The sequence below is a fragment of the Pezoporus flaviventris genome, unplaced genomic scaffold (genome assembly GCF_033815535.1).
Source record: "Pezoporus flaviventris isolate CSIRO_AGI_PZ_B2104156 unplaced genomic scaffold, CSIRO_AGI_Pfla_v1 ptg000007l, whole genome shotgun sequence".
Classification (NCBI taxonomy): Eukaryota; Metazoa; Chordata; class Aves; order Psittaciformes; family Psittacidae; genus Pezoporus; species Pezoporus flaviventris.
Window position 1 is genome coordinate 73,004,224 of NW_026892555.1, and position 24,221 is coordinate 73,028,444.

General features: G+C 38.2%; 1 protein-coding gene across 7 annotated transcripts in view; it reads right to left on the bottom strand.

The window, feature by feature from the left end:
- Positions 1-24,221, bottom strand: part of SEMA5A (semaphorin 5A) — an 831,366-nt gene that overhangs the window by 743,770 nt on the left and 63,375 nt on the right. For 6 of the 7 annotated variants that reach the window (XR_009742648.1, XR_009742649.1, XM_061449193.1 and 3 more), the window contains exon 2: positions 4,203-4,298. The exons of the other annotated variant lie outside the window; for it this stretch is intronic. The gene's annotated coding sequence lies outside the window, so the exon portion shown is untranslated. The remainder of the gene's footprint in view (positions 1-4,202; positions 4,299-24,221) is intronic. 7 annotated transcript variants of the gene reach the window in all.

Here is a 24,221-nt window from a genome sequence, read left to right on the forward strand (position 1 = left end):
GCCTGGCACAAAGAGAAACTTCCCACCACCACACACACAGTGCCACAAGGCAGACACCAGAAGAGTTAGAAGGGCCACAAGGAAGGACTCTTCACAGATGGATGAGCTCAAAGAATTACGTGGGAAGGCAAATGGCTGACCTATGAAATATTTTTAATTGGTAATGACCTATGCTATATACCTCTTCCTTTTCTCTTGTTACTGCTCTTATTCTGCAATTACCCTCCAGTTATCTAAAGCACAGATTCGTATCCCATCTTCCTACAAGAAAAATACTCTTTCCTCAGGACTGTATATTTCTATTTGAAATATTCATGTATCTTTGTCATTGCAAGTTTTGGTCAAGACACTTAGAAAACCTTTGAGCCTCCATTTCAGCTGCTTTAGTCTTGGTTTTGCTACTGTTATAATAAAACTATTTTTACCAAGAGCGACAACCCTCTCCAATCTAATGAAAAACTGTTATTCATCCCTCTTGTGTTGGCTTTTTTTTAATTTCAAGTCCCCTTGGAAAAAATCCCAGAGGAAGTACAGGTACTGGTACTGGAAATTTAAACACTACTTACATGAATCCATTCATCTAGGGACCATAAGCCATTGACTGAAAACCAAAGACACTGTTTCTTTCATTCCCAGTATCTGCACCTCCCCTAAGCTCCTAAAACCCTTTTAATTCTTAAGAACTTTCTTCAGTAGTTTCTCATCCTTACTTACCTTTCAATCCCTTCAGTTCAATTTACCTTTTTTCCACTAATCTTCTCCCATGACCCCTCTCTCTTCCAGTAGCCTTACCTGTTTTGGCCATTTCAACTATCATTATGCAACCCTGTCGCTTTTAGCCTTGCCCCTCCTCGATCATCATAATATAACTCAAACATTTTGCCTCTCAAGCTAGTTCACAGACACAAAAATATTGCCAAGTTCAGTGCTCTTTTCTCATTCTCTTTGTACTCTCTCAAGGTTTTGCCATTTCATCTTGCTTCTTTCTCCCTCCAAAGTGTACCATGTCTACACCAAAATGGGTGTCCATAGGACTATATGTAGTGAGAAATGGTGTTTTGATAATTCCTTGCTCTCTGACAGGCAGTGCAGACTGTACAGGGAACATAGTAAGAAAAAAAAAAGGTGAGAACTGAACTCTCAATGAAACAGCTTGAACACATTAAGATGAATTTAACTGTAATTTATCAAGTGCCAAAATAAGATAAAAAGCATTTATCTTAGAATGATGGAAAAGTCTCCAAGCTCAGTGCAAGACCACAAATTACATAAGAGCTTAATTTTTTTTAGAACGGTTTCATCAACAGAGTTCTCCTCGGATACTGCACCCTGCAACCTTACTATTCACAGAACAGTATGTAAGAACCAATGTAGTGGGCCAGGCTGGATGTTTTAACCCAAATGGAATGACCAAACTGGCTCAGACTAAATATCCAGATTGACCCACTTTCCTGTCTCCAGAAGCAGCCAAGAACAGATGTTTAAGGCAACAGTAAAACCAGAGCAGCTGTACAGAAACACACTCCCCCATTCTCCCAACAGCACTTACTGCACAGTTTTCCACAATTTGCAGCTCAGCGACTTCCTTACCTAGAAACAATACCTTGGTTTGCAACCTTTTTTTTTTTTCCTCCCTCCTTTTCCAACTTTGTTCAGCAGATCTTTATGCCCATGGAACATGCATAGGATCCCATGGCAAGGAATTTCAGAACTGACCTACACATCATGCAAAGAAAACCTTCTTTTCCTAGCTTTGAAACTGTTACCTGCCTGTTTCACCTGATACCTCTTCTAATACAAAAATAAGGTGATACTGAGTATTCATTTCCCATCCAGACACCTCACAGCTCTTGCAGTTTTACAGACCTCTTAACATTAGCATCTGGCCACTATCTCTTCTCCAGTCTGGTGACTCTCATATAGCCAGTTGTTATTGCAGGGAAGCTGCTCCATGGATGCCTTCTGCACCCTGCTGCCTTTCTTCATTCTTGTTGCCCTGCTCTGAACCTTTTCCAGTTCTATTCCACTTGTTCTGACATAAGGAGACCAAAACAGATTTAGAGACTGGCCTAATGATATTTTGCTTTCTTTCCTTTCAGAGCAATTCCTGACATAAATTTGCCTTCTGACTGCTACTACAGAGCTGGGTTGTTTGTTGGGTTTTGTTTGTTTTCTTTTTCTTAAAATACTGCTTCCCAATTTTAATTAAAATTACTGTCCCAAGATCTCAGGCCAGCTCAAAATAATTTACCATTACCGATCCTGAATTTCATTCACCATTTTAATGGCCACTTTGTTTTATAAGGGTCTTCTGCAGTTTTTTAGTCTGCCCTGTTTTCCTTTGCCTTCTTTTTCCCTCAATAACTTAGTTCCAGAATCAAACCTTGTCACCACACTTCTGTTCCAATCTACTTATGAATATATCTCCCTGGGCACTCACAGAGATCTCTGTGGAAATCCACTGGTGATATCCAACATATTTTTCTGTTTTGTTTCTTACCATTTAACCAATTATTTACACAGTTTGCAGTCCTCACTCTTAACCTGTGCCTGTTCAGTTCTTTTAGAAGGTTTTTTTGAGAGGACTTTGAATACAAAATGCCTTTTCAAAAAGTAGAACAATACATCATAAAATCTCTTTCATCTGTATGCTGGTTACTTCCCTCAAAGGACGACAACAGTTTAGTAAGACTTGACTTCTAATCGCAAAAGTTCTGGCAGGAAGGGATCCCTGGGAGTCATCCAGTCTGACCAATCACTAAAAGACACAGTAGATCAGATCAACTGTTCAACTAAGTAATGAGAACAATTGTCCAACTGAGACTTGAAAGCCTCCACTCAGAGAGATGACACCCCCTGCTTTCCAGGTAACTTCTTCCAGTGCTGCTACCCTCCTAGTGAAAAAAGATTTTCCTATAATGCCCAATCGGAATATTTCAATCTGCAATCTGTGTATGTTAACCCCCTCCTACATTGTTTGCCATTACTAAGAACATTGGTTGTGTCATCTTTGTAAGCATCCTTCAAATATTTAAAGGCTAATATTAACCCATTTCTAAATTTCCTCTTCATCAGGCTCCCCTTTATAGAAATCAATTCTTCCTCCTTATCTCCATCATATTTATCTGATGGTTTTTCTAAACCAGCCTCTAATCTAATTTTTAAATTAATCCACTCAATTTAAACAATAGACCTATTGGTTTCTAGGCTCCCTGATTCCACATGAATGCGTTCTAAAAGACGGCATCAAATTAGACATCTTCAAGTTCTCAACAGCAGAGATACTTTAAAGCAAAAGGCTGCACACCACAATCAGTAGCTGGTCTACTTCACCCTTCCATTCCTTAAACACTTGGGTGAGATACATCTGCACCTGTTAAACAGGGAACACACAATTTGTTCCACAACCTCTCCTACAAATGTTTCCAGCTGAGAAAGGCAATCTCATAAGCCTCCCACAGCAGGCTTCAAAATAGGAGCCACCCCACACTTTTCAGTGGTAACCACATCTACACAAGAATTATTTCGTTTTCTGCCATGGCTTTATCGCAGATTGTTCATTTCATGATGTCATTATATGCAAGCCACGCAGACTCTTCGACTGGCTTCCTGATACCAGTGTGTTTTGTGTTTTTTGGTTTTTTTTTTGTTTTTTTAAAAAGGACAAAAGAAAAACATTTATTAATTTTCCGTTTAGCCTGACAGTAGGATATTTTTGGTCTTACTTCCTTCTTTGAACACAACCACATCTTTTTTTAAGATGTTCTCTTGCTTTTAATAGTCTTCTCTACCTTGTCATTTAGCTATAAAGGCTTCCTTTTCCTAATTCTTTTTAGACTGACGGTAGGCATTTGTGTGGAGCCTTCAAAACAGCATCCTGAAATAGTGTCTCTGCCACCTACAAACATGTTACTCTTACAGTTGCCCTTTTAGTTTGTCTTTAAATAAACATACCCAATTTATGTAGTTTTCCTTTTCCAAGTTGAGTGTAATTTAAGAGAGGGAAGAAGAAAGGAGAATTGCAGGTTGCTTTCCTTGCACTCCTCCCATTTCCATTTCTTGCATTACTTTAGCTTAGGGAGGAAAGAAAGGCAGAATAACTGTAATGGTCTACAAAGCCATCTCACAAGTCTTTTCACAGATAGCATCTTACAATCTCTCCATGACATCAGCATCTACCCACTGCACAATCTCTTACCTACCTTTTAGTCACCATTCCTCTGTAATCATCTACTGCCCCTGTTCAGCGTTTGTGCAGAGCCTAGCACAGTGGGGTCCTGGGTCTACCTTGTGGGCTCCTAGAAGATAAGGAAACATAAAAGAGAAATAATAGGTATTGAAAAGACAGCTCATCAGCAATTCTCAGACATTTATAGCAGTCATAAACCATCTGTCTCTCAAGACAATAAATTAGAGATGTAAGTCACTGAACCACACAGCATGAACAAGAACCAAACAAAGCAGCAGGAAAAATAATTCTTTAAAATAACTGTCAGCTTGGGATAAGAACCAGAAAAGACGAGTACTTGTAACAGAACTAACAAAATCCATGGGACATACGAATTTGAGAAAAATCCTCACTGTAAAAATCTCCCTTGGAACTCTAACCACAACTTAAAATTAAATGTGCCTAATGCAGGCCCTAAGTGAAATCTGTGACAAAATTCAGGTGGACAAAACTTTAGTATTCTTTTATCTCTCCATAAAGCAGGAAGTTCAAGAGAAAACCGAAGATTACTGTCTAGCGTCTCAAAACAATACAAAGACATTTTCAAGAAAAAGATGCATCATCAAGAACACTTCAAGACATTAACCCATTTTGTAGGAATGACAAAGACAATATAAATATCAAAAAAATCATCTTGCTGTTTTCTTTATTGAAACAAAGAAGGTACTGCTAATCAATCAAGTGCTATCTTTACATGAAACAGGAGGACAGGAATAACAGAGCAGTTTCCTGCTCTCAACACCTTGACAAGAAGGTACTTCACTTCAAAAGTAAAAAACAATAATAGCCCATCCAATTTAAGCTTCCTTGAGATTAAGAATGTCTACAGCACAGAACAAATACACTAGTAATCAATAGTTCACCCTTGAACCTAATCAGAGACCTGAGACAAAAAGGACTCATTGTTCCACTCTGTTTACTCATAGACTGTACTGGATGACTGGTAGTGCTTGCGATTTTTTTCCAGTGCTTTTCTGACCTATGAAAGTCTCAAGAAATCTGCAAGATGCATAAGTACTACTGCATAAAAAACATTTTATAGCAAGGAATCATCATATGAGCAAGAACTCCTTTCCAGGTTAGACACCCAAGATCCAGATTTATGTCCAACACGTCAAAATTTCTCCTAAGCCCTCTCCTATCAACAAGTTATTCAGATTTTTATCATTTACATATTTTATTCTAAATTAAGAATTTATATCATATGCACATATATACACACCCCTCCATGAAATTCAGCAATGTCAAACTCTGCTGTAGAAGTTGCCAAGAGCAGATTTAGATAGCGTTCTCCACAGCACAGGGAGACCCAATCAAACATAAAGGATTGAAGGTCACTTTGAATTTCATAGTCCAAGTTGGTAGGTAAAGCTTATATTGTCAAGAAGACATTGCATTACCTTTTCTTTGCCTCCCACTTTTCAGAAAGGCAAGAGCAAATTTAAACCTTGGAAGAGGACCAAGTTCTGCTTTTTATATTACTATGTACCAGAGAATACTTGAACATCTCAGCACAACTACCCAGCACCTGTCCCTGTTGATGACAAAGTACTCCAAGACATTGGGCTCGTCAAGTAATTAATTATAACTGTTACCATACAGTAAGTTCTACAGACAACTACAAGCAACCCATCTCTAAGATGTAGTGTGCTAGTGATTTATGTACGCACTCACTACACCAGAATGAGCAGCTGAATTATTATGCTTTGAAACATTACAAATAAGGCTGTATACCTCAATTTTTCTAAATAAACGTGACAGTACTAATGCTTTCTATATGCACTTAAACTCACCACTCATTTCAGAATTTGTGTTTCTACATAAATATCTCAGATTTTATTTTAGGAAAATAAAAGCTTTAGCAAGTTTATTCTTATTCTCATTTTAAGAATTACCTAGACAAAACAGGAAGGCAAATGATGAATCCACCTTACGGATTTAGGGAAAACATGCATGCACACAGAAACAAACTCAAAGCTTGGATATTTACAGATTCATACCTTGTTTCCCCCTTACCTCTTAATATGGCAACCCTGCTGTTCTAATGACTGCAGCAGCACCCTCATTGGGCACTATACAGTATATGCTGTGGGTAGGGTAACACTAGAAAAATAGCTTGAATATTCATTTAGTTAATCTAAAGTTAGGCTAATTCAGCCTACACAACCGACACCAAACCAGTCTTACAGAAATCATAAATTAAGCCACCAAAATCAGAAGACAGAGGGAAAAAAAAACAAATAACAAACAAAACAAAACAAAAAAATCACCTACTTTTTTCTTTCTTTTTTTTTTTTAATTTGGGGTATATAACTATGTTTTAGTTTACTTTTGCTTTGGTTTTGCAACTTTTTCTAAAGTCAAAAGGCTACAGTGGCTGTGCTTCCTGCCTCTATCTACCACCCTTTCCTTTCAAAAAGACTTTTGAAACTGATGACCAATTTCAATCTCACACAAAAACTTTCATGAAACTGACCAGGTAAAAAAAGAGGCAAGCTCACTTTCCAAATAGCTGGTTTTCCCTGCTCTCATTAACAAACATTTTACTTGCCAAGAAGCACACAAATTTTAAAAACTGGGGGGGGGGGAAGAAAAAAACCCAAGCAAACAAGGAAAAAAAACACCTTCTGCGCATGGATAAAAATATACTTAGGTATATACTAGCGGAAGTTTTCCAGAAATATTCAGTAGATTTATTAATAAATACATAGGAATGGTGCTTCCCATTGCAGTTAGAATATGGTATCGAAGTCATTGGTATAACCAAGTGGTATAATTAAATCTAGTGCGAACATGAAGGAAAGTGAACATGCAGTTATCAGCCTTCGCTGTCATACAGACAGGGGCTCTGCTCTCACATCTGTCTAGTGCATTAGGCTGGCTACACGCTGAATTGAGTAAAGAAATAATCGTGGCATGCCTAGACACTGCGGCTTGTCTGCATGCTGAGACTTCCCTCTCCTGTTGCAGCTGCACGGCACTGCTCAGGCAGCATGCCACAGCAGCAACCTCACCTCACCCACTCAGCTGGGCGCTTGCCTTGGTACCCAGTACCCAGGATTTTCATACAACACCTAATGGAAACCACTGCTCCCCTTGCAAGGTAAAAAAGGACACTGAGAGGGCTAAGAGCACACCTGCTCCACACCACTCCACTAGCCAGCCTTGGCTTTTGCTCCACAGAGATCACAACCCACATTAGACAAGTGACCTCTGCTGATGCTGGTGGAGCTGAAGTGTCAACAGCAGCAGGGAGATGCTCTTGATGCTCTTTTTCACCACTTCAGTGCTCTCACCATCTATGCTTAGGAGAAATGAGCATATATAAGTAATTTTATTTACTGCTTAAAGCACTACTGAACAAATTATTTGTTTTTGATGCTATCTGGCAGCAGGAAAGAAAATAATGTAAGAACAGAAGTGCACCAAAATTGAGAGGAAGGCAGGAAAATATTAATAATAGTAATAATAATAATAAAACCTGTCTGCATTATGCAAATGTAGCCCACTTTCAGGAATGAATCAAGGGTGAATGCTCAGAACAGCTGCTATATACAACCTTGTGCTCTTTTTACGAAAACTAACGTTGCTTCTTATAATGTATGCTACCGAATATTATTACTTATTTTCCTCTTTTGATGATGAAGAGGTCCTCACATTAGGAAAGGGATCTCATTAAATCCAGTTTATTTGCTGGACTAAAGAACAGATGCAGAAAGATGGCAATTATTAAGCAAAATCTAGGCACTAGGAACATGAAGAAATAGGAATACCCTTCTTATGAAGCTTCAGTTTGTATATGTTTCTCAAATCACAATATCAAGTAAAGTAAAACCTAAACAAATGTAGGAAATTTTAGGAAAAAGAGCAGAGCAAATTAAAAAAATCAACAATGTCCTTGAGTGTGTCCCAGCCACCATGTTTGAGACGACAGAACCAACTCAAAGAAGCAAACAACCAACCGACCCACACTGCAGAGGAGAAGTTCAATGTATGGAGCGCTACATGCAGGGCTGGGAAATGTCCAGGTCTTCACAGATGTGTCTTCTGGCTCAGATATCACATATCAGATCCAGAAAAAAACAGGAGCAGCACCAGCACTCCATGATCTCCAGCATTGTTCCTGCCTTGCTGAACTAAAGCTCCAAGTCATGAAGAACCATGGACATCAGCACACACGTACATATACTCCCACATGCAAACCACATAAGTAATAGATTTTACTCATCCAGAGTCTGTCAGGCTCGCTTCATAGGCATGGTAAATCCAACATAATCAGAGTATGAGACATGGCCCATACAAAGATCATCTTTGGAGAAGAGTTCCATAAAGCAGACTCACTGCATTTGCTGGAACGCATGCCAATGCTAAGGAGTATGAGCCCTAGTTAGATTCTGCATATTGATAGCTAATACTATTAGCCATGGTACCTTTTTTTCCAGTTTTACTGAAAGGGAAGGTCTTGACAAAGAAAATTAGATTCATGAATAACCCACAGCTTTAATCTTGTTCACAGGATGACTTTATTCTCCACTGGGCCAAAATAAGAACAAATACAGAATGGCAGGATGGGAAATGTATTGCTGACAGAAAAGCATAGACCAGAATGTGAAGTCGCCAGTCAGTCAGAGTTCTTTGGCTAAAAATTATAAAACAGGATGACATAATAGCTATTTAGTTTTGCAGGGATTTGACTAATAATGGCTCATTTAAAGCCACTGAACTTGCCCTACGTACTTGCTTTAACTCCATCTGGGTCAAAGTGACAAGACATGTTAGTGTAAATTTAACCTTTTAACTAACCACCACAGATTTATAGCTCAAGAGCAGCATTTAGTTCTTGCCAAAAACAACCATGATTCCCAAAATAGTAATTTTTAAAGTATAATCCATTATTAAGACTGCTGACAGAAGGAACAGTATTATGTAGTTTAAAATGCTAGAGATGGAGAAAAACAGTAATAAATTATTGTGGTCTTGCTCCCACTAAAGTCACATCTTTCATGAAAACTTCAAAAAGCAGGGAAAACATGGCCTTTATCAAACTTTCTGCAAATGGCACAACTGCGTATTTTTATTTAAAATAAATCAGTTCTGATACACCTCTGATCTTGAGTTTGACAGCAAAACTTCTGAAAATATATGTTCTTGAGCATAACACCATTTATCCTCACGCTTTTTTGGTCTTTGACTGAAGTCTATAGGACATTTCAAGTGCTCTGTTCCCACTAGTACTCACTCTCTACATGTCTCCATACTCTTACATTGTTTCCTGAACCTGAAGTTCATAGGACTGATAATCCAGACAGACTTTTCTAGCTCTAACATACTGACAAGACTAACACTTCTTAGACATGTCATGTTAATACTGACAACACAAGAAGCTGAGAGTTTCATGACCAGAGAAATCAATGCCATACTGAAAGTCAATGAAGAGGATTATTAAACACTGTAACATAACATACACAAGATCTATTCTTGTGTGTGTGTGTGTATGTGTGCATGTCTACAAGATTTAGATTAAAAAAATGTTTCTAGCATTTATGTGTGTCCTTAAGATGAAACTTGACAGATGATTTAACTTTTCTTTTTGTTTGGGCAGGGGGCTAAATATTTCAAGAACATCACAGAACAACCTTCTTGAGTCTCCCTTCTTTCTCAAAATGCAACACCGTACTGCTTCTACCACTTCTACAATTTTTACCTGTAAGAAAAATTGTCTTAACATCACTCCACCCATGCTGATAACATTTTATTCCATGGGCAATTGTTGTTATTTCTCTTCTGGAAGTTTGCCAAGTGATTTCATGTCCTCGCTAATTCTCAAATTTAAGTCAAACTCTCAAAGCTCATGCTAGCACATCAATCTTAAATTTCACTGATCACCATGTAAGTTCTTCAATATCTATGCCAACTGAGGAAAAAAAAAAGCAAATGCGAATACCCTGTAACCTATGCATTTAGTCTGCATGAAACCAAACAGTTGATCCCTTTCTTTCATTAACTTGTATATGGCTACTTTATTTTCCAAAGAAGGCAAGTAAGCTAAAAAAGGTAAAACCAAAACTATGGGTATCATAGAAGAGAAATCCTGAGCAAAGCATCTTTAGATACGTAACAATAAAACATTATGTTTTATCTGATCTTCTGCAAAAGCCAGTGAACCTTTTCAATCCAATTTCAAAAATTCAAGAATAGCTTAGACGACAGACACTGAGAAAAAGGCCCACAACCCTCAGGAAAACTCGAGGTTTTTTTACTGTTCTGAAAGACATTTGCTGTACTGCAGGATAGCAGCTAATATATTTTCTGTAGCATACTTAATGCAGAGACATCTGCTCGCTAGTGGACAAGGATGAAGCTTGGGGTTATGAGACCTGAATTATACTTTTGGCTTAGCAGCTGATTTGTGGTGCAGCCTTGAGAACCTTGATCAGTCCCTATTTCACCATGATAAAATGTAAAGATGTCTTTTAACATTTTCCTCTTTCCTTAAATAAAAGGCAAGTTTTTATATATCTCAGTGAACTGCTTTGTGAAAACTGCAGTTCCAATTAACACTGAACTCCAAAGTACAGTGACAACTTCAGGAAACCTTTATGGTCGCATTCCGCCTGTCAGAGAGCCCAGCTGCCTTCTGGAGAAACAGGACTGAACAGATTTATGTAGGTACTGCAGATGCCAAATAATAACGAAAAGACTAATCCTGAATATTGCAGCTGCTGCTAACTCTCATTGCCTAACAATGCAGAAAGCATTACACTCGCTATTGCCTACAGCATGCACTGCTTCAGAGAAAAAAAATTGAAATTATACGTAGTGTAGGAGAATCCAAGATGATAGTCTGAAGAGAAAAATAACTCAGTGCATATAGCTTGAGGTTATGAGGAAAGTGTCTGCTAATATGCAGCAGGCTCCCATAATTGTGCAGCTGAAGTAATAATACCCCAATAAAATGCCATTACAATGTACAGTGTGCCAGTTTTCACACATCAGTTTATTCCACAAGCTGACTTAGCCACTTTGGTAGTCTAAATGCTTCAAAATGATTTAAAGAAATCATATCCACTACATTTTAAAGACAGAAGACCATATTAAATCCTGTGTAAGTCTATTAATTTCAATTGTGATATATCAGATAAAAAAATGGATTTGTAGTCTACTTTTCAAATTGGAGGCAGATTTCCTAAACAAAAGGGAGGGTGGGGGCCATGATGCAACACTTCAACAAGCTCCAGACAATTGAGGTTCCCGGCCCAAATGTACTGGAATAATTTATAAGAATAAGAGAAAGAATTAAAAATAGTTTCATATCTACAGTGCTTTCATATTCTGCCTCAATATTTTTTTTTGGGGGGGGGGAAATGGGGAGAGGCTTTAAATTGTTCTCCTTCAATGACGGATGCTTTCCCTTCTTCTATCTCAGCATGCATGAGACAAAGACAAAAATTAACTTATCCATCACCAGAGCCAGAAGACACAGCACAGTCCAGCTGGTACCATAAGCTGCAAACTGATAGATGCTCTCCCCTCCCCAGCAAGCTCCTTAGCTCTTCTCTCTCTTCAGCACAAAGTTGAATGCTCTAGATTTTTATTTATTTTCCTAGGTGGCTGCAGAGACGGCAAGACCATGACGGCTGTGATCTGGAAATATTCCAAACTTTGTCTGAAACATTCTTACTCAAGGCCAAATGTTTTCCCCATCAGTAGTGAAAGCATTCAATAATTTGGCATTCTTCTAGCAGCCTATCCCTCTTTTTGCCACCCAACGTGCACGCACACTCCCATCTCCCTGGCTGCTCTCAGTGCTGAAGCAATCACAAATGCCTCAGGCAAAGCAAAGGTACAGAGGTAAACACTTTAATCCTGGGCATCATCCCAGGAAGGACACACATAATAATTTCCAAGCTCCTCCTCAACAAATTCTTTTTTCCCTTGTGTTCAGTACTAACAAAATTAAGGAAAGAGAAGAGTTCAATGTACACCTAGGATACCTGTCAAGAATTTCATTAAAATGTCTAGTTCATCATAAGCTGTTACTAAAAGCAAATGTCTACTATTCCCTGTTGTGCCCTAGGCTTAAATGACACGGCAGGCAGCAGATCCCAGCACTGCTCTGCACTGTGCCCACAGCTAACTTCTTTTTACAGCCCTCCTTGCCCTCCTCCAGTATCTCAAATCTTTGCAGACTCTATATTTAAAGTGGCATATTACATTAACTTTCTTTTTTAAGGGTAAACTTCTAAGTAGAGCATGAAGTAACTGATTCTTCATTCGCCACACTGGTGTCCTATACCTTCACTTCAGACAGCAGAATACCTGGATCTGATTTTGTTCCTGTATTTCAAGTCTGCTTGAGATACTCACTTCATGTAAAAACCTAAAAGAAAGGAAGAGGTTTTGGTACCTGGTGCTGGGGATGATCTACAGTTTGTGTACTCAAGTGGTTGGGAGAACTTACACAGAAAAGCAGAGAGATTAAGCATGTTATCCTGAGGGGTGTTCATTAATATGCCATGTTAACTTCAGTATCTGGTATTGGTCCTTACTGTCTTCAAAATTCACCAAGCAACACTTTCAATTTAGATTCTAATTCACAACATCATAGTATGAATCAGTAAGGCATGCAGAACTGAAGCAAACTGCCCAGTAACCAGGAAACTCCTATTAGAAATGCATGTAGGAACAGTCAACAATTTGAACTGTGACATAGAATTTGCTTACTAGGACAGGATGGGAGGATGCCTGTCCTGTCTGCAAGCACTTGTACAATTCCACTGTTTCTGATCATTCATAATTATATACGAAGTAAAAGGTATTTGATTTAAAACATCTGCACCCAAGTCCCTAAAATTTTCCTAGAACAACAGCAGGAAATAAATAGCACAAACAAGGAGAGGAAAGAACTAAGACACACCCAGACTCAATACGGAAATCCTAATGTTAGGACTAGTACTCTCTTCAGAAACACAGACAATGCAGCTGGAGAAGTTGCCATGTTCTAAAGTTCTCATTCTCCAAAGGTAAGAGAACATGAAACAATGCAACAAAGCAAAAAGAAACGTGCACCACAGATAAATCTGTGAGATAATCACACTTTGTCTAAGATAAGGTTCAAACACTACCAACTGACTAAATGCACACACTTGGTGCCCATGCTGAGTTTTCCAGTGCTTTTACCCGTCCCACATCTTAACTTACTCTCTAACTTTCTACCCCAAGGTCTGAATTCCTTCAAAACAAACTAATTTGGCTCTCACATTACATTGTGCTGGAAACAGTACTGATACATAGAGATCATAGATGAAAATTAGACCACACAGAATTATATACTACATTATCCTAGATAAAAACAATGTTAAAATGGGATTTAAAGAGAGTAACATTGAAGTAAAAGGATAAAAAAAGTTACATATAATTGTTGTAGTATTTTACAATCATTATTGCAGGTAAGAACAAACTGAACAAAAATCTGAGAGCATTAGGAAACATGAAAGCACATTTAAAATCCCAGACCACTTCAAATTTCTGCTTTATGCTGTGAACTAAATGTGTATGTAAATACTGCTTGTAGCTTCAGATCAGATGCAGCTGCATTTTAAGAACATTTTGGATTTCTTCTATTTTTCATTGTTTTTCTTACTTTGATTCACTAAAGAAAAAGTTCCCATGGCAAAGCCATTGCTTTAACAACATGAGGAATGTATCACATATATACAATTTACTTTGGGAGCGGTTGTCAGGTATCTGAAGGTTAGGGGCATTTTTTTTTTTATAATCTAGACACTAAGCTGCAGGGACACATTTCACGGCTCCCTCACAGCCTTCTCCTAAGGAAGTGTCCTTATTCTCTCATCCAGAAATCTGATTAATAATTAAAATAAAATAAAATAAAATAAAAAGTTTTTCTATTCCCTCATTGGAACACGCTCTTCCCCAGAAGACCTATGGGCCTTGTACTTAGTGCTTAAAGTCCCAAGGTCGGTAGAGCAAACAGACATTCAAGCAGTCATTGTGGTTTAGGACAGAGAGTTGGGCAGTTCTGGAGGCAGAACACAAAGCAGAGCAGGGAAAATAAATATGGGCACTCCATTTTTACTTTATTATGCACAGAAGCTAGAATCCGATGTCTCGGTAATTTCTTACCCTCCTATCCACTAAACTGCAGCTCAGAAAAACGCTAACACTGAAAGACAGTGATAAACACTTCTTGATAAGTGGTTTTAGGTTCACAGGCTGCCTTTCTTTCCTACAGAGTATAAGGATCATCTGTTTTTATATTAGGTAGTCAAGACAAACACCTCATTTTTATATGGAACATTAATGGGAAAGTACTGCATAGCCTGTAAATGCAAAAACAGATCCCATTTGAGAGGCAGGCATTAAGGCACAGAAGGGAGAAAATTCTGATTCCATAACTGAAGGAAATCAAAATGAACATTGAAATAGAAAGGATAAGGCAAGTCATCAAGTGGAAGGTTAATAAACTCAGCACTAAGTATCCTGTTCTTAGTTACACATTCTTACATGCTTAAAACTGCAACAAGAGACAGTGCTATTTGCTCATTCCTGACAACATCTCAATTCATGCCTCATTTCTGCACCTCTTAAAACATCTGTAAACCAAAAAAAGTCATTACAGACAACTGGTTACCTAAAATTTGATGAGTGGGCCATGTGTAGTATGGGTGGTTTGGGGGCTTTTATTGGTTTGTTTTTTTTTTGTTCGTTGGTTTTTAATACCGGTGATTTTGCTATAATTTCTAGCAGAGGATATATCCCTGGGACTCAAGACATCTGTTGTTTCTTCAGGTTCAGAGCTTTGCTTGCAGTTTGTAAATTAAAATCAGCTTTCTCAATAAAAGCTAAACTTAGCAAGTGAAAGCCAAAGAAGAAAATTACAGTCATCACAATATTTCCTCTATAGCCTATTGAGTGACACCTTTAGAAAAGCCAAAGTCTGTTGACAGCAGTATGGCAAAATTAACAAGCTCATTTTCCAGGCATCTCATCTGTATAACAGCATGCAAAGTCAATAAAAGCAATTAATGCTGCTCAACAGCACCTCTGTTCTGATTCGCCAAAGCGCATAACAGAAATCTTCCAGGGAAATTTGTATGAAACCCAAGTTAGTTGCCCACCTAGTACTGTGTGTTACATACTAAACAGAGACACGGTCTGTTTCTTCAGAGATCCTCTCACATTTGGCATTAGCCTGTTTCCCATCAAAAAGATTATGTCAGAGCTTTACTAAAGCTTTTTTACTAGCCTCTGAGCATCAAAGATTCAAAGAAAGAAGAGAACGGGAAAAGTCAGAACAGTAACGTAAGTCTCCCACCCCTTTTTTAGAATGGACTCTGCAGAAATTGCCACAGAAGGAACATCACCTTCATTTGCACCAGCATAAACAAGGGGGATCGTTTTGTTTTCTTTTGAGTTATTTTTACAGAGACAGTACTTCCAATGTGTGGCCTACCTCCATAGAGGAAAAAAAAATGGTTAAGGATGCCAGAGCTGTCCCCTCAATGGCAAAGGAACAAGAAGAGCTGGAGAGTAGCAGCCATGGTAAGAATTACATTCAGGTCACTATAAGCATTCCCACTGGTCTCCACAAAACACCAAACAAACAAGACTGGAATTCATTCAACTTCAGCTTCAGCCTTTCAATACCTATAATTGCTCCCAAAGGGCTAATGAGGAAGCCAGTTCTCCATCTCATAAGAAATACTGACAGACAATCGGAAAGTAAGATATTTGGTACTGTGCAGCAGATGAAGTTCACCCTTAAAATACTGGGAGAGGTATTGAGGGAAGTGGATTCTTAATGAATCAAACATTTCCAATAATTTCAGCCTACTGCAGAAAAGCATTCATCTGCTGTCTTTCTTCTCAGACAGCCCTATTTTTAAACCATCTGTTTCATAAAATGGCTCTATTTATAAATTACAAAATGCAGTAAGGCCCTCTGAAACAAATGGCATGCGAGACAAAGAACAGGGAGAACTATTGCGTTAAGAATGGCTCTGGATGGATTTTGACAACTTGCTCTGTGCAGACAAGTTATATCATTTCAGTTCCTTCCCTACTTATCAAAATAGGGTTTCAGACTTAGAAAAGATGGACTTATACAAAGATGTGGCTTAATTGTTATTTACAAAGCAGTAATTATGCTTGATCCTCAAGAAAACAAAGCTTTGTATTTATTGAAATTCTGGATATCCTTCCCCTTCCATGGAAGATCTAATACTTACACTCAAAGGCACACTGCAGGAATGATTCTTTTTTGATATGTATTGTAGGTATTGGACTTCTTGAACTTGAGACGTATTATAAAAATAGCAAATCAGCATCTCTGAAGTCTAGCACATCATCATTCCCAATAAATCACCTCCCAAAGAGAATTATTCAAGTAAAAACTCAATTCATGGCCCACTCTTAAAAGATTTTTCAGTGTTTTATTGCACTCTTTAATGATGTGATTTTACAGTCTAATCATTAATTACTTATCTTGGATCATCACCTTAAGCTCCAGTTTCAAAGATCAGAAAAACAAATGTAAGTTGTCCCCTGGAGTTCTGAAACATTTTTCTGACTAGTAAGGTTAGTCAAATTAAACTTCAAATGTCATGGCAACTCTTCTGAAACTCTTTTTAAATATATCATCTACCACACTTTGGAGGGAGAGGAGTTTGCTCCAGCAGATGTTCAAACCAAAAACTAATTTAATGTGCTAGTACCTCATACTGCAGATAGCAAGCTTTATGTTCCCTCCTAATTTCTTGTTAGAAAACCCCCCATAACTTAGTCCTGCAAAACTAAGAACCACTTTTATGTCATGGATTATTAAAGTGAACAAAAAAGAGGAGTATGTTTAAAATAAAATGGAAAGCAGTAACTCAATGAAAATCATCCCTTAAGCCCAGCCAGTATTTATTTTCATTAAACTCTCACTAAAATCCTAAGAAAACTAGGTCACTTCCAGCTACAAAATGAGACAATATTTATAGTTATTTCTATTGATGCTAGCATCCCTTTTTGTTGCACTATTTTCCCATTTTCTAGAACGTCAATTTTAATAGTAAGGAGTAGGTAAGCAAAGGAAAGCAGAAGTAAAACCACCAACAACAGCCCTAAACACAGGGGATGACCAATTAATTTTATTTTGTGATGCTTGCTTGGGTAGGTAAATTGCACTGAAACAGAAAAAAAAATATGCAGGTAATATTTCTAACACCATCTCCCACCACCCTTAAAATTCAAGGATTCAAACATGCTTAGATTATATACACACATATACACACATGAAGTTTAACCAGGTGCAAGGTCCTACACCTGGGTCGGAGCAATCCCAGGCACAGCTACAGGTTGGGCAGAGAAGAGATTCAGAGCAGCCCTGAGGAGAAGGACTTGGGGGTGTTGGTCGATGAGAAAATGAACATGAGCCGGCTTCAGTGTGCGCTTGCAGCCCAGAAAGCCAACCGTATCCTGGGCTGCATCAAAAGGAGCGTGACCAGCAGGTCAAAGGAGGTGATCCTGCCCCTCTACTCTGCTCTTGTGAGACCTCACCTGGAGTATTGTGTGCAGTTCTGGTGTCCTCAACATAAAAAGGACATGGAACTGTTGGAACAAGTCCAGAGGAGGGCCATGAGGATGATCAGGGGACTGGAGCACCTCCCGTATGAAGACAGGCTGAGGAAGTCGGGGCTGGTCAGCCTGGAGAAGAGAAGGCTGCGTGGAGACCTCATAGCAGCCTGCCAGTATCTGAAGGGGGCCTATAGGGATGCTGGAGAGGGACTCTTCATTAGGGACTGTAGTGACAGGACAAGGGGTAATGGGTTAAAACTTAAACAGGGGAAGTTTAGGTTGGATATAAGAAGGAAATTCTTTCCTGTGAGGGTGGTGAGGCACTGGAATGGGTTGCCCAGGGAGGTTGTGAATGCTCCATTCCTGGCAGTGTTCAAGACCAGGTTGGACGAGGCCTTGGGTGATATGATTTAGCATAAGGTGCCCCTGCTCACGGCAGGGGGGTTGGAACTAGATGATCTTAAGGTCCTTCCCAACCCTATGATTCTATCCATGTATACAAAATATAGAGCAATGATAGAATCACTTATCATGATCATCCAAACCATTTTGTAAAGGTCTTTAAATACTTTAGCATGAAATAGTGGGAAAAATCAGTCACTAGAAAGCTGCAACAACTCTTTCATCCCTAGTCATTAGCTTTGTGCATAATTGCTTCAGAACTCACACCAACAAACATATTTCTTTTAAGAATAAAAGATTGTAGTATACATTAAAATAACAACAGCCAGCAAGAAACACAAGGCAAGATTTTAGAGAACTTCAGTCTTCTAAAATTCAGGCATCCACACGCTGCTTTGTCATTTTGCCTTCCACCATACAAGGTGTCGCCAGAGATGCTGCTTCATCCTGGCCTAGGGTGCAGTTGGGATACTGAAGTTTGGAATCTCAGAAGCATTTCCAGTCAAGGCACAAAGTCACCCTGCAGAACAGGTACCTTCGATGAAGATTCTGCTCCTGGACTGGGCAAATCAAAGTCCCTTCTTTGTGCAAAACTCAATACTACGGATCCTACCATTAACACTACCATTGACAAATAGCAGAGGAAAGCAAAAAAACATGAAAGCAGCAGCTGTGACTCAGAACAATCTGGAAACTGAAGATAAGAATGGAAGGGCAACAGAAACAACAATAACCAATAAAAAGGAGAGCGTTCAAGGTGTTGACCAGAACAGCAACATTTTCTGTTAATTACAAGAAGCAAATATTGAAAAAAGAGGCACAGAAAGGGCCACAATTTCTGTAACAAGCACAGAAAAAAAAAATCCTCTTCCCAAAACCCCAAATTAAGCCTGCAGGAATGAAAGTATTAGAAATCAGCTCATGGGATTAACCACATCATCATGAAGATGTTTAAGCTAATCCATTCTCAGTGTGCTAGTCACAAATTACAATTTACTGAGATCCGATTATAAAAAACAGCTGTTCCACCAAAACCATGAAAAAACCAATGGCCTATTGACAAGGACTAGTCTATGGTCTGTGTCTGATCTGCACTACTTCCCAGCTAGTAGTCCTCATACTGTAAATGCAATGCAAAAATGCCTTCCTGAACACAGGGAAAAAAAAACCAGCAATGATTCTGCTTTACTTTCTTCTTCAGAAGGCCTGAACACTAGTTGCACCTCTCTCAGTTGTTAGACGGGTGATGATGGGACAGCTTCTTCTCCTCTGATGTCCCTGAAATGCATTGTTTACACTCAGCTGCTATTTACAATAAGCCTTGTTGTACTTTATGAAACTTCATTTTAAATCAGTTGTAGCTCTCAGCATATTATTTAGAAGAAGCAGCTCTTTTCCCAATATGAACACACACTTTTCAAGTTGGGTTTTGAAAAAAAACTAAACTCTCCAGCAAAATTGCTGGAAATAGCAACTGCTCATTAGTTTAAAACTTTCTCTAAGTACTGGTCACAGTCATCAATATTCCAGCACTTCACCAGATGAAGGAGGATCAACTGAAGGGTATGTGAAGCAAAACAAACTTCCCCTTGAAAAGTAAAGCAAACAAACAACAAAGACAAAACACTTAGCAAAAAATACTGGAGGTGGTCTCCTCCTAAGTACATCAAGAACAACTGAGGACAGCTGGGCTTCTAGAAATACTTAGAAGAAATGTCCAAACACTGCCAGTGTCCTCCTCCTTTGTGCCAGACTTCCCATGGGCTGAGCAAGCTCTGAGGCACAAAAAGGTTACAGGGAAGAAAGAGGCCAGAAAGAAGTTTAAACTGACCCAGCTGTAATAACAAAGGCAAACAAGCTTGTATCACAATAAATCTGTGTTCTAAAGAAAACTGTTTAAAGAGGTTTACCTTTTTCTCACAGAGATTGTAACAACAGAATTTCTCACCTTCTCAATTTTTCTTTGCATACAACAATAGGAAAGGTTTTTAAAGGCAACGTGAAAAAGGTGCATAAATGTAAATACCGCTAAATTATAAATTTGAATCCACGCTGAAAACATTGACAACGTTACCCAAAGATGCTTTGTAAAATGATTAGCATTTTATCTCCTGTGAAAATTCCCTGAGAAACAAAACAATTTCCTAGAGGTCTGTAATTCCTGGAGGCATAATTGTCTAAAAGCACTAGAATTTTTTATGTTTTAAAAATCTTTTGTAGGTTTTGGTTTGTTGTTTTCTTGTTTGTTTTTTTTTTTTTTAAGGGATAGGGATGCTCCTCTTTTAGAATGCCATTGCAAGTAATTTCTTACCTCAGCAGGCACTTTTCCAAAGCATGCTTTCCCCTGCCATCTCCACTACCTTTCCACAACAGCTGAGAATAATGTGTAACAAATGCTTTCCTCAATACCTTCACATGCTGGAGGCTCTTTCAGATTAAGGCCGTACACAGGTATCAGGGTGAGTAACAGCATATGCAGGCAATTCTCTCATGCCAAAATAGCAAACCTACCTTTGCAACCAGCCACTGCTGCTAATTTATCATCAGGCCTTCCTCCCACTCAATCCCTCTTAAGAGAGGCTTCATGTCAGCATCCGCAAATCCCTTCACTGTTCTCCTATTCCTCCCTATGCTAATTTGCTGATGCCTTAAAAAATATCTAGGAAAAGCACAGTTCTTTACAACGTAAAACAGACTTGTTTCACTGTTCCTGGGTACTCCCATTCATCATCGACTGCTTTGTTTTAAGGTGGAAACCTTTTGCCTTGTTCCAGGTTTCCTCAACGGTTAACAGAACAATTCTCCTTACTTAGTTATTCTCATTACAATTAGTCATTACAACTTAGTCAATTCTTATTATTCTCATACATTACAATTCTCATAGTTATTCATTATTAAAGATCTCCCATTTTGTCCTCTACTTGAGGGCACAGCTATGACAGTCTGAAACCACTTCATATGACAATTACCTTTTCAAAATAAAATATTCAATAATAAAATATCCTTCTAAAAATCTGCATGAAATATTTATAATAAGCATACCCATACAGAAAATAAACAGTTTACATGGATGTATTTCAAAGCAATGAAGTGCGAGGTAGGGAATCCAATACATGTAAGTGACCCAGTGAAAGCATCATACATCAGAAGGGGAACCATAGGAAAATGCAGTCTGACCTCAGCTACCAGCATATGTGTGAAACCCAGGAAATGTGGGAGAAGAAATGCATTCTATTAGCTTTGTTTATGTAAAGGATATTATCTTTAAAGGGATATGGTCATCCAAGATAAAAAAGGTTTGCTTTTCATAAAAAACGGAACACCATAAATACATTGTTGGATTGTGGATGAAAAGTTGTATTAAGTGATGAAAACCTAATTTGCATTGGCAAGAAAACACAAAATTACCAGGATAAAAAGTATCATGGCTTTAGACGCTTGCTAGAGCCTATCTTCCTGCATTAAAATTCCTAGTAAGCTAGTCTAAAGCCTTAAACAGAAAAAATATCAACAAGTGATAGGAGATGAAGATGTTTACTAAAATTCTTTATATAAAGAACATAATTCTCTTTTCAATACAAGTCAAAAATCCCTTTAAGCAAGAAACGGGACTTATTATTTCCTAATTATGCTACTGTTATTATACCACAGTGATTACAGATAATCTCAACAACAATGAAGATGAAGTGTTTCCACATTAATTAAGTACTCATTAAAGAGAGACAATTTTATCCATACCCCAGTGAAAATCACTCTAAAACATCACAGAAACTCATCTCTGTACTCAGCGCTAAGCATTTCAGCCATCTTGCTGATTTCAAAAGGCTCAGTAAAACATTCTATTTAATGCAGTTGATTAATACTAGGAAAATAACTGGTCATCCTATAGAACTGGAGTCACACTGATCAGCACAGTAGGCTTGTACAATTAGAAACAATGGGTTATAACTTCAAAATAAACAATACTTCAGATAGGATGACCTCTCATAAACTGTAGACATTTCACTATTACAGTTCAATAAACTAACGAATCGTGTCTGTAAGGGATGCCGAGGATAACCCTCAAGAGAAGTTCAGAAGAGGAGTAGAGAGAAGACAAGACCTAGGTGCTGTGGAAGGAACAGCACAAGGCAAGATGAGGCAGACGGCAGCTACTCTGGACACTCAGGTCCATGGTTTCGATGCCTAAGCAAGGCTGGGCTTGTCACAGAAGAAATGCCAGGAAGGCCACACAGCACAAATCCTCTGTGTACCTTGAAGCAAAGAATTAAAACAATATTACCAAGGCTTTACAATTTATAAGACTGTCTGCAGGAAATAATTTTTTACATAGAAATACTGTCCCATATCTCTACACAATACATACTTCTTTTTGCTAAGGCAGGAAAAGAAGAATCTGGTATTTCCTTCCTCTAGATCTTTCTCCCTAAGAACTAAGTAAGAAATGTAAAAGTCTTCCTGTCTCACCACTCACCTGCACTGCGCTTTTTCCTATATAAAACAATGCCTAGTCACTTACTGTATGTCTGTTCACATATTCAAAGCATATACATAACATACCTAACACTGAGGACAACAAAAAAAAAACAACACAAAAACAAATAAAAGCATTAAAATAAACCGTTCTAACATATTAAAACAAAGGCTTGTCTCTGCCTTTAAGTGACTCAAAATATATTACATATTTATTAGATGAGTGCATATGAGAATACAGCTCACAACATTCCAGTTTCAATTTCATTTTTCTTTTTGAGACAGAAGCTTAATGACTTACTGTGTTTGAGCTTTTAAACTAAGATACAGCTGCACAAATTCCCTGTGCATCTTCTAAGAAGGAGTGTTACTATCTAGCATGAAAAGTCACAGATGGTTTGCTACTGTAAATGTACAGCAGATCAAAACAAACACCACATCAGGACTGTTTCTCTGTACATTAACAGAGCAGAATTTTCAGTGTGATGGCTACTTTAAAGGTTACAAAGAAGAAAATATTACTCAGTTATCTCTAACTTGCATTTCCTATGCATTGATCTTACCCAGTTTCAATAGAAAGAGGAAAGTGTTCTGCTCATCACTTATGCATTTGAAGCATGTTTCTCTATAAAGCAGGCATTCTGCCAGCTTGGAGATTGCCTGCTAAACTGCCCATCTTGGCTTGCCTTATGAAAAACAGGAGTAGGCATGCTTTTATACGGTGCAGAGCCAGACTGAGTAATAACTTACAATTTATGTAATTACAGAAAATACACACTTGCTGAGATGCATAAAATAAGAAAATTTATTTCTATTTCCATTTTTAAAAATCTCTCTAACTAGAAGTAGCTAAATACCCACAGTACTCGATTTCATGAAATTAGATCGGCATCTATTAATTTCTAATACAAAGAGCATTCCATAACAAACTCAGGGCAAGTACATTGCACTCTTAATTCCTTAATGCAGCTCTTTTTCAAAAATACACTGAAACAAACTGATACTGAGGGCAAAAATAAGTAAAGTAAGAATCCAGGTGTTCAGCACTCATTATCATCGTACAATCAAACAGGTACCCCCAGAAATCTTCTCCCCATAGATTTTTTTTTTTTTTTTTTTTTTTTACATACAAGGCTTCACTATTTTCCCCTTATTAAACAACAAACACTGAATATTTAGGTAATGCTTAAAAACCGCAAAGCACTAACTTTAGTGTTATCGACCACTATTATATTCCTTGTTAAATACCCCTATCAGTATGAGGCTGTTAATCCTACTACTTGCCAGTCAAAGCAATCAGTAATTCCAGTTCTTCTAACACAGCAACAGGGGTCTTGGGTACAAAGGCTACAGTAAAGCAAACTGCTGTGAAAGAATACAAGCATCATGAGAACACATATTTAAGGCTGCAGTACCAACACATTAGTACAACCCCAGTTTCCGGAAACCTCTGCCCCTCTGGTGTGAGTAATACAGGGGGAAAGAACCAGCCCTGCAAAAAGTCAATCTCCAAAGCCCACATACAGGAAATAAG